Here is an 11,381-nt window from a genome sequence, read left to right as displayed (position 1 = left end):
TAGCGCTTTCTTACGTTGGTTAAAGGTAAAGCTCTTGATACCTTTTTCTTTTTTAAATATTGACGTATATCATATGTATATATATAATGAAATAATCTCATTAACAAATAGAACCGACTATTACAAAGATTTCGGATAAATGCCAGTACCTCAAACAATATATGATAAGTCGGAAATGCTATTGAAGACAAGCAAAGTATATACAAAAGAGACAAAAAGCTATTTGCAAGTTAAATACATAACCCGTCAAGAACACTCTTTGGCCCTTTCAAATAGATCTTTTGCAATTCCCGCAAAAGCTTGAAACGAGCAAGAGCTCGGATCCATCGCCAACTTCGACACACGAGGTACTCTTAACCTGAAAAAAAAGACTAATTAGGTTTGTCCCGATAAATTCTAACAACTATTTTAAAAAAAAAAATCAGAGGACATTAGCCCTAAACCCACAAGATAACTAATCTCATGGAACAACCACTACAAACTCGGACTTAAATCAAAATAGGAACTGAAACTGAAAATATAACAAAATACAATAAACTAAAATAAAAATAAAACAACTCCAAACCCATAAACAAGCGACCAATTACCACTCCCGGAGTCTTTGACATGGTCACTATGGTCAGCGTTGTCAGCCTCAGACAGAAGGGTGCAGACCTTGTCGCGCCTTATCCGTGTCGCTGATGAGAACTAGAGCCTCCAAAGTCGATGTCACCCGAGACGAGGATCTGTGTCGTAGGCCACTACTACAAAATACCTATTAGAAGTCGCTATATTTGTATCGGGTACATTTTAAAGCGACGCACAAAATCATTTTTTGGAGCTCGGTTAATGGGACCGCCGATTTTTTCGACCTTAACAAGCATCACCTTCTCATTGACTTCATCTTATTGAATGAATTCTTCCACTCGTTTGTCGCCTATACTCGCCGTGGCTTGACGTCAATCTAGATGCTGGGGTAGATCTGGAAAAACAGGGTCGAAGAAGCAGAGAGCAAAAGAAAAGGAAAAAAGAAAACCGGCATCAGCTAGAACAAAAGGCGAGCCTTCCCCTTCTCGTCTCAACCTCGTCTTCAAAGAGCAAGGCCGACACCGGAGGCGCCTAACAGACGAGGCGGCGCACTATGATAGAAGAGGAGGGGTTTTGAAACCCTAAAAAAAACTCATTGAGAGAGAAAAAAAATTGATTATCGTGTCTTCTTGTTGGGAGTTGTGATATGTACGTTTTTAGCCTTATAATATAGCATGTGTTATGAAAACCAAAGGAATAACTTAAATCGAAAACTCTTTAAACACTTATAAGGTAGGAATTTTAGAAGAGAGAATAGAGAAGTATGGAGAGTAAATGGTAGAGAGAAAATGAAAGAGTGAATTGTGGAAATTGGGATGGATTTTCCCTTCATCATACTCATGTATTTATAGTGAAAATTTGTGTACATTAGTCAATAAATTGGGTGTATGGTAATTAATAATTTACCCATATTTTTGACTTATGAGCTCCCCATTTGGGATGCTCATTGATACATTTACGTGTTCATGCTGTCTCGTTAAAAACTTTACTAGGAAAAACCCAGTGGGAAAAAAACCTCAGTAAAGAAAAAAAGAGTACATCTATGCAAAGCTCTCCTTGATGCAGACATAGGTGCATCCTTTCTATAAATCTTGCAATTTACGCATTCCAATGTCATGAACATGTTTTCTGAAAGTTGAAGTGGGGAGCGCCTTTGTAAGGAGATCAGATGAGTTATCACAAGAACAAATATACTAGATGCTGATGACATTGTTCTTCTCTAGCTCTTGAGTGAACGAAAAGAACTTTGGAGGGATGTGTTTTGTTCTATCACTCTTGATGAATTCTTCCTTCATTTGAACAACACATGCGGCATTATCTTCATAAAGTGTGATGGGGTCCTCGATTGTTGGAAGACCACTGGTGGCTCTGATATGTTGCATCATTGATCTCAGCCATACACATTCACGACTTGCTTCATGTAGTGCTATAATCTCCGCATGATTTGATGATGTGGCAACGAGCGTTTGCTTTTAAGAACGCCAATAAATCGCAATCCCTCCATACGTAAACACATATCCAGTATGAGATCTCCCTTTGTGTGGATCTGATAAGTAACCTGCATCTGCATAACCAATCAAAACTGGTTTTGTCTTATTAGGATAAAATAATCCTAAATCAATCGTTCCTTGAAGATAACGAAGCACATGTTTGACCCTATTCCAGTGTCTCTTTGTAGGGTCTGAGCTGAATCGTGCTAATAGATTAATTAACTGCAAAGGCTATATCTGGTCGAGTGCAATTAGCAAGGTACATAGGGGCTCCAATTACACTGAAATATGGTACTTCAGGACCAAGAATCTGTTCAGATTCCTCACATGGACGAAATGGGTCTTTTACCACATCTAGGGATCTGACAACCATTGGAGTACTTAAAGGATTTGACTTATCCATATGGAAGCGTTTTATCACCCTATTTGTGTAATTTGACTGATGCACAAATATTCCATTTTTCACGTGCTCAATCAGTAAGCCAAGACAATATTTTGTCTTCCCAAGATCTTTTATTTCAAATTCTTTCTTCTCTTACTTCTTTGATCTCTTCATCAGTCCCAATGATGTTTATGTTAGGAATTCTTGCCCACGATAAGATACTTATGTAAATTCTCGTTGAAATTATTAATAAAATAAAATTTGACATTTATTATCTATTTGAATTGAAAGCGTTATTTCTTATTTATTGAGATTTATTAAACATTCATTATTCCATAGCCTCCTTATCTAACTGAGTCACGTGCTGGGCACCTGAGTTCGGGCGATGTGCTAAAACATGGTCGATGACTGATATACGCTTGGAAAACTATATCTAAAGTCATATATGTGGAACACATAGGTGAAGGCTGATCACTATGTGGGAGCATTCTACACTTGTGATAAGTGTACAACTTGGACATGTCTTGGTGTAGATGTGTCATTTAAAGATCGTTACGACACACTAACCGAGGCCACTATGATGGTCACAGTGAGACTTGATCTAAATCCTGAAGTGATCATGGACACTGGGTTATGTTACTGAGCTCTTTGACTCATACGCTAAAAGGTTATTCATGCTAATCACAGCTTATATCTTGGGAGTCTTCTCAGAGCATATTTCGAGTGGGAAATGATTTACAGATACGGAATCCAGCCTTCCTGAAAGAAGGTTAATGTTCTCTCACCTAAGGGTTGATTCCAGAACCGATAGATTGCGCGCACTTTCGAAGTAAGTAACGTTCGAAAGAATCTTTCGCTAGGGAAGCAACAATGTTTAGGGCTGATATGTATCAAGGGAAGTATAACGGAATCAATTGACTTCTCTCGATACGGGTTGAACTTGGAGGATCTTGATCATGAACTGACTATATCAGTGGACACTCGTCACGATGAGTAAATATAATTCTAGTATAAAGGAGAGTTCAGTCTTGGCTTACAAAGTGGAGTATTTGACCAAGATTAGACGAATCGATGAAAAAGGGAAATGACTATTTCGTCTTTTTCATCGGATTTGTTAAGCTTCTATTACTAGGTCCATAGTCCCCGATTTGGCTCTGATAAAGGCGGATAAGAACTTTCGTATTATAATGTTTATCATTATTCATCTCACTTGCTGTAATTATGATTGACAACATTAATTCTGGAAAACGGGTATTCGCGGAATTAAATAAATATTTATGGTAGAATTGTTTATTTATTGTTTGATCAAGTAAATAAACAATTATTAATTATTTTTTTATTGTTGGACCAAGTAAATAAATGATTAATTGGGTTTTAAGCAATTGGGCCTTGCACACATGAAAAAGTCGAATTAGGGTTTTGGCACTAGGGAGTTGCGTAAATCACCTTGGCCATGTGCCATCAAGTTCAAAAATTTCAAATTGGTATTTACCAATATTTTCTCTTTAGTTGTTTAAATAAATGAGAGAGAATAATATAAGATATGATCTTTTATTCTCTCCTTATTTAAATGAAAGTATTTAGGAGAATATATGAGAATATATTTAAAGGGAAATAATATATTCTCCTTTATTATCTCACTAAATAAAATATTCTCTATTTAAATAGAGAATAATATCACCTAGATATTGATCTGATGGATGAGAGGAAAAGTAGGATTCACTTGTTGAGATCCAAGGGCCTAGATTAAATCCTCTAGTGTGAACACAATAAAAGGAAATAATATATTCTGAAAGGTTCCATGAATATCTCCTTTTACTACTATAAATAGGGGTTAACGGGAAGGCAAAATTAAGCAATTAATTTGTGAAAAATTCGTGCATTCTAGCCTCCCTTGGCCGTGCACTTCTGCCTCTCCCTCCCCTCGGAAATTCGTTTCCATTCTTAGTAAAATAAGAGCGAGATCTCGAAACACCTAGTTTCGTGATCTAGTGAGATAAAGACTGTGCACACTCATCTTTCTTATTCGTCTCGGAGATTACGTTTCGGAAGACTAAGGTGTCATCCTCGAGTCCTTCATCAAGACGACGCAAGGAGTACGCGATTGGTTTAGGAGCGTTCTGTAGCTGAACCGAAAATCAATGTAAGTATTCGTTTACTCTTAAATCGGTTTCTTGACAAATATGCTCTCATATAAAATTAATTAACGTAAATCTAGATCTTGTCATATAATCAATGAATTAAGTAGCTCATGATTAGCGTAATTAATTAATTTTCCGCATTAATATGGTTATATTGGAGAATCATCCCCAACAGTTTAAATCATCAACATGAACAACGATGATCACACACCCGGAGGTTGTTTTCTTAATGAATACGCAGGGACAAAGAGAGTTATTGACATAACCATTTCGTATTAAATATTCACTTAAGCGATTAAACCACATTCGTCCGGATTGCTTTAACTCATATAAAGATCTTTGTAATTTGATGGAATATTTTTCTCTAGGCTTTGAACTACATGCTATATGCATCTTGAATCCTTCAGGGATCTTCATATATATATTTGGGTATCTAGCGATCCGTATAAATAAGCTGTGACAACATCCATGAGATGCATATTTAGTTTCTCATGCACTGCTAGGCTAATTAAGTATCGGAATGTAATTCCATCCATTACAGGGGAATATGTTTCTTCAAAATCAATTCTGGGCCTTTGAGAAAAACCTTGGGCAACAAGTCGAGCTTTGTATCTCACAATCTCGTTTTTCTCATTTCTCTTTCGCATAAATACCCATTTGTATCCAACAGGTCTCACATCTACATGTGTGAGTACTATAGGTCCAAAGACCTTGCGCTTGTTAAGCGAGTCAACTTCGGTTTGAATTGCATTTTTCCATTTACCCCAATCGTGTCTATTTTTACATTCGGTAACAGACCTTGGTTCGGGATCTCCATCATTTTCATCCATGACATCACATGCCAGACTATATGAGAATGCATCATTGATTTCATCATTTCGGTTCCATTGTATACCTGTATCGGCATAATAATCGAAATTTCTTGGTTTTCCTCGTTTTGTATTTCTGATATACATTCCTCCATTTTGGGGTCATTTTTTCTCTCTACTCCTTTTCTTTTCCGAGGATTTTTATCTTTGGAACCGAATGGTCTTCCATGCTTCATGCGTGTTGTGACTTCATGAGTGGCTTTATTTTCAAATTGTCCTTTTGGGACATCAATTTGCGCATGAGCATTTGCAGCTGGAATGTATGATTTAGTCACTCTCTTAGTGTCTGTAAACGCATCAGGAAGCTGATTTGCAATACCTTGCAAATGTACAATTCTTTCCACTTCTCCTTCACAGTCTTTTGTATAAGGGTCAAGATGCAATAATGTTGGTACAGACCAAGTAATTTCTCTTTCCAGTTGGTTTCTTTCTCCTCCTAATACTGGGAAATTTTCTTCATCAAAATGACAATCAGCAAAATGTGCTGTAAAAACATCACCAGTTTGAGGGAGGCATCTATCAATACCATGAAGTATCGAAATGGATCAAATTGTGGGTGAATAGGCCAACATATGTCACCTTGATACGGTCAAGGAACGTAGGTGATTCTGTTTCAACTTTTTCCGGTGAAGGCCTTATGATAAGCTTTCCGAGAGAACAAGCTTTACATGGGAAAATATTACTTTGAGGGATCTTCTGGCCCTTCAATGGATGCCCATGTGGAACAAGAAGTCCGCCAAATTGAGTTACCTTGTTACGACTTCACTCCATAATTCTTTGCATCATAATAGAACCAGGACGACCCAAACGATTATGCCATGTCGTTAAAATTGAAGACTCAATGACTACCGAATTTGATTCTATCGCATTTATATACGTGTAGTGCAATCCAGTAGGGAGCGTAGGTAGTTTTTCTAAAAAAACTCTCTTTCCGAATTTGGATGTCGTAAGGCACATATATTTCATGGTACCTTCATTTACAGATTGAGTATTAAATCCATGAGAATATATATCATTAAAACTCAACAAATTTCGTTTGGATCTCGGTGAAAATAAGGTATTATTTATAGTGAATTATGTTCCATTCGGAAGTGTGAAATTTGCCTTACCAATACCTTCAATTAGATCTACAAGACCTGATATTGTATTCACAAAAGTTTTCATTGGCTTTATCATTGAGAAAAAAATTTTATCATTCAAAATAATATGCGTTATTCCATTATCAGGTATGCAAATTTCTCCAGTACCAACCATTCGGTTCGCCTCACAATTAGCTTTTTTCCATATGATAACTTCAAATTAAAACGAAATAAAGTTAATGGGGAAGACATACTTATATTATATAATACTAATTTGTTACATAGTCTTCAGAAAAAAAAAAAAAAATATATATATATATATATATATATATATATATATATATTACACATATTATACATATTTAAATAGTCAGGTAAAACATTGGACCAATTTGTTTCATTCCCAGAAAAACATACATGCATCATTAATCTATATCACTAAATTTTTTTCTGTGAAAGCAGCAGAACCAACAACAGTGTGCGCAAGATCACCATCGAAGTCGGAAGCATCAAGACCATATTTTATGTGTTGTAGCCTCGAAAATAGAATTTATTTTGATTAAAGAGACGAGTGGAGTCATCTAAAGGTTCTTGGTCAATAAAGTTGACCTTCCTTTCTTTCCCCTTCAAGGATGCTTTATATAGATTGCACAAATGCAGAGGAACACGGCAAAGTCTAGACCAGTGCCTTTTTGTGCCACATCTATGACAAACATCTTCACTACTCTTGGAAGAACTTGGGTATTTTCCATTTTGCGGGGATAATCGTGATTCTTTTCATCTTGCTGCTTTTTATGATAATCTTTCGTGGTATTGTAAGGATGGTTATGATTATAGCCACGACCTCGTCCGTATCCTCGTCCGCAACCACGACCACAACCACGACCACGACAATGACCTCGACCTCGTCCTCGTCCTGGAATATAGTTCTGTTGTTCAGGTTCTTCGGAGTTAATGGCGTTTACTTCAGGTAACGCTTTTGAACCTGTCGGACAGGATTGGTGATTCTTTATCAGCAATTCATTATTCTTCTCTGCGATTAGAAGACAAGTGATTAGTTCATAATATTTTGTAAATCCTCGAACACTATTGTTGTTGCAAGGTTACGTTCGATGCATGGAAGTGGTGAACGTCGTCTCTAACATGTCATGATCGGTCATTTGGTCTCCACAAAATCTCAGATGAGATACTATTTGGAACATCGCAGAGTTATATTCACGGACTTTTTTGAAATCTTGGAAACGTAAAGCGTTCCATTGATCACGGTATACTGGAAGCATGATCTCTTTTTGGTGAAAATACATGTCCCTCAACTCCTTCCAGAGTAAACTTGGATCTCTGGTGGTGAGGTATTCCCTTTTAAGTCCCTCGTCAAGATGTCGACGGAGAAAAATTAAAGATTTTGCCTTGTCTATATTTGACGAGGCATTTTCCTCAGAAAGTGTTTCCAGTAAACCCAAAGATTCCAGATGCATCTCTACGTCCACCTTCCAATGCATGTAGTTTTGGCCTGTGATGTCTAGAGGACTGAAATTGAGCTTAACGAGATTTGCTTTGATGATAACTATTATGAAATATAAAATTTCTTAGATTAATGATTAAGGATATATAAGTCTACAACAATTGTAAGGAATAAAAAGTAAAACATGATTCCAAGCATTACTACAACGAAATAAAATTCATCCGGTGGAATTTCTATGTTAAAAATATAAACATTAAACATAGTAATAAATATGGCAATAAAGACTAGTATTAAGGGAGACATTTTGAGTTTGAACCGAAAAAATAGTAGGAGATGAGAAAAATATGTATGACGTAGAAGAAAATTTGAGAGTTTTGTGTGGTTAAAAAGGAGTTGAATAGATATGTATTTATAAGGTAAAATATAGCCGTTATATTACCGTTGGGTATTTATTAATTTTGTGGTAAAAATAATTGTATTTAAGTATAACAATGTGTAATAAACAATATGTATATGTACGAATATTGAAATGACATAGCTAATCAAAGTAAAATATTAAGTAGAGCAGTTAAAATAAATTTACAATTAATAGCATTTTTCGGTGGCAGAGCCTCCTGTATATAGAAAATTGATATTAATTACAAGTAAGATGTCATTCACATCACTTTACTATAAGGAGGCAGAGCCTTCCATGTGTATAGTACTATGATGTTATACATTAACGAAGTTAAAATATTGTAAATCACATCATATTACCATAAGGTGGCAGAGCCTCCTGTGTATAGTAATCTGGTGTTATACAATAAATAATAATTATACGAGCTTTAGTGTTTAGAGTATTATACCTCTGAGTTGATCTTGACGAGAGTGATCATGCTGATAACGTGTTATGAAAACCAACAGAATAACTTAAATCGAAAACTCTTTAAACACTTATAAGGTATGAATTTTAGAAGAGAGAATAGAGAAGTATGGAGAGTAAATTGTAGAGAGAAAATGAAAGAGTGAATTGTAGAAATTGGGATGTATTTTCTCTTCATCGTACTCATGTATTTATAGTAAATATTTGTGTATATTAGTCAATAAGTTAGGTGTAGGGTAATTAATTATTTACCCATATTTGTTTTATTTATGAGCATACCAATTTACAACGGCATGTAATTTTAGTAGTGGGTACAAACGATAAAAGATACAACGAATCTTATAGCTATACCTGTAAGTCGATATTATTTGTACTAGTGCTGCAGCCAAGAACTTAATTCAAGGGGGACATAAAAAATTTGAACAAAATTAAACTTACAAAATATATACTTAAATAATCTATTTTTGTAAAAATATTACACTTTCACAATGAGTTCTCAAATTCTAAAAATGTTACATAATAACTTCATTTTACAATGTTAGAGGAATAATTTACTACAACACAATTTGTAAAAAACAAAAACAAAAATTGAACTTTCATCACACACATAATGTGCATTGAGGAATTAGAAAACTAATTAACAAAGTAAAATTATAAAGAAAAATGCATACACATTCAAATATAAAAGACTTAATTTGTTAATGATAAACTAGTAAGTAAAAATAGTTGAGATGGTAAAAATGGGAAGAATAATAAAATTATAAGTATTTAAGGATTTTGTGTAAACAACGAAGATGGTAGAGTTATAAATGCTAATAAGGACCTCTTTTGTTGTGCTAAAAATATCAAATATTAAAAAAAAAATTGAAAAAATTTGCAGTTGAGAGTGATAAAAATTGGAAGAAAAATGAAATTGTAAGTATTTAGGGGTTTTGTGTAAATAACGTAGATAGTGGAGTTACAAATCTTGATACGGCCTTCTTGTTGTGCAAGAGATATTTAAAAATACCAAAGATTTAAAAAAAAAAAAAAAATTGGATAAATTCGCAGTTGAGAGTGATAAAAATAAAAATATAAGCATTTAGGAATTTTGCGTAAACAATATAGATAGTGGAGCTATAAATCTTTAATAGGGGCCTCTTTTGTTGTGATAAAGATATATATAATATCAAAGATTTAAAAAAAAAATTGGAAGCAAAATAAAATTGTAGGTATTTATTTGTGTTAAGTAAAATTGTAGGTATTTAAAAATTTTGTCCAAATAATGAAGATAATAGAGTCATAAATGTAATAGGGCTTTATAAATACCAAAGGTGTAAAAAAATTGAATAATTTTGCTAAAAATGAGCCACACAACAACAGATAAGCAGCTGAGCTACAACAACTGTATGTATGTCAATTTTTTTTAATGTATAATTTTTTTTATTTATAATAATTATAAATTTATATCTACTAATATTTATTTTTATCCCGAGCCAATGGGGACCCGTGCATCCATAGGTCCCATGTGGCTCTAGCCCTGGTCCTAGCTAAGAATGGCAATGGGCTTATCCGGGTACATAATTCGTTATCCGTACCCGTTTGCTCGGTTTATAAAGCGGATCAACTAATAAGCATACTCATTAAATAAGCGGGTAGAGAATAATATACCTATTACTTGTTAATTCGCTATAAATATCATGTATCGGGTCAAATTTACCCGTTTATCCGTGAAAAATAAAAATAAAATGTTTTTTTAATTAAGTTTTAATATATTATTACAAATTGAATATACATGTTAAATTGTTAATACACGCTAGTTCAAATTGAATATATTATAAAAAACATATGTCATATCTTAGCGAGTATTTTGATATATGTTATTTAATACATTTTTTAATATGTTATTTTCAATAACATATTTATTTATTTTAGTGAGAATTATTATTATTATTTTTTTTTTTTTTTTTTAGTTCGGATACCCCCAGGTAACCTGATACAAATTGATAATTCCATTATTTATATCTGGATCCGTTTAAAAAATAATAATAGGTATCACTCATTTACTTGTTTATCCGTTAAAAACGGATATTATCCGACTGATTTGTGGGTAATGAGTAACACTGGCATCCCTAACTGATCCCAACCAATATATCTTCCATGAATGGACACTAGATTTTTCTTTGGCGTACGTGTGTGCTTAAACATCATTACCCTGCTGGACCATCTTATGTATTTATATATCATTAGATAATTCATAACTCCATCAAATTGAGTTTTCATTAAATTAAATTGGGCATATATGTAAGTCAAAACTTCATAAAAATTATAGTGAGTGATGTGTGTATATATATTCATGGATATGATATATCTAATCGTATAAAATTCAGCACAATTTTTTTTTTAATTTAACAAAAATTAGGTAATTATCCAACTAAAATATTTGAGATTGTTATATAATCAACATTTCGTAAATCTTAGGTAAATAGTCATAAAGATGACGTGATATTTCTGGTTTGTCATTTCATTGAAATAAAATGGTGGGGTATT

The sequence above is a fragment of the Urtica dioica genome, chromosome 4, assembly GCF_054948205.1.
Source record: "Urtica dioica subsp. dioica isolate 48M chromosome 4, U.dioica_male_clone48M_v1_H2, whole genome shotgun sequence".
NCBI lineage: Eukaryota > Viridiplantae > Streptophyta > Magnoliopsida > Rosales > Urticaceae > Urtica > Urtica dioica.
The sequence above is the reverse complement of the archived record's forward strand: the minus strand, read 5'-3'. Positions refer to the sequence as shown.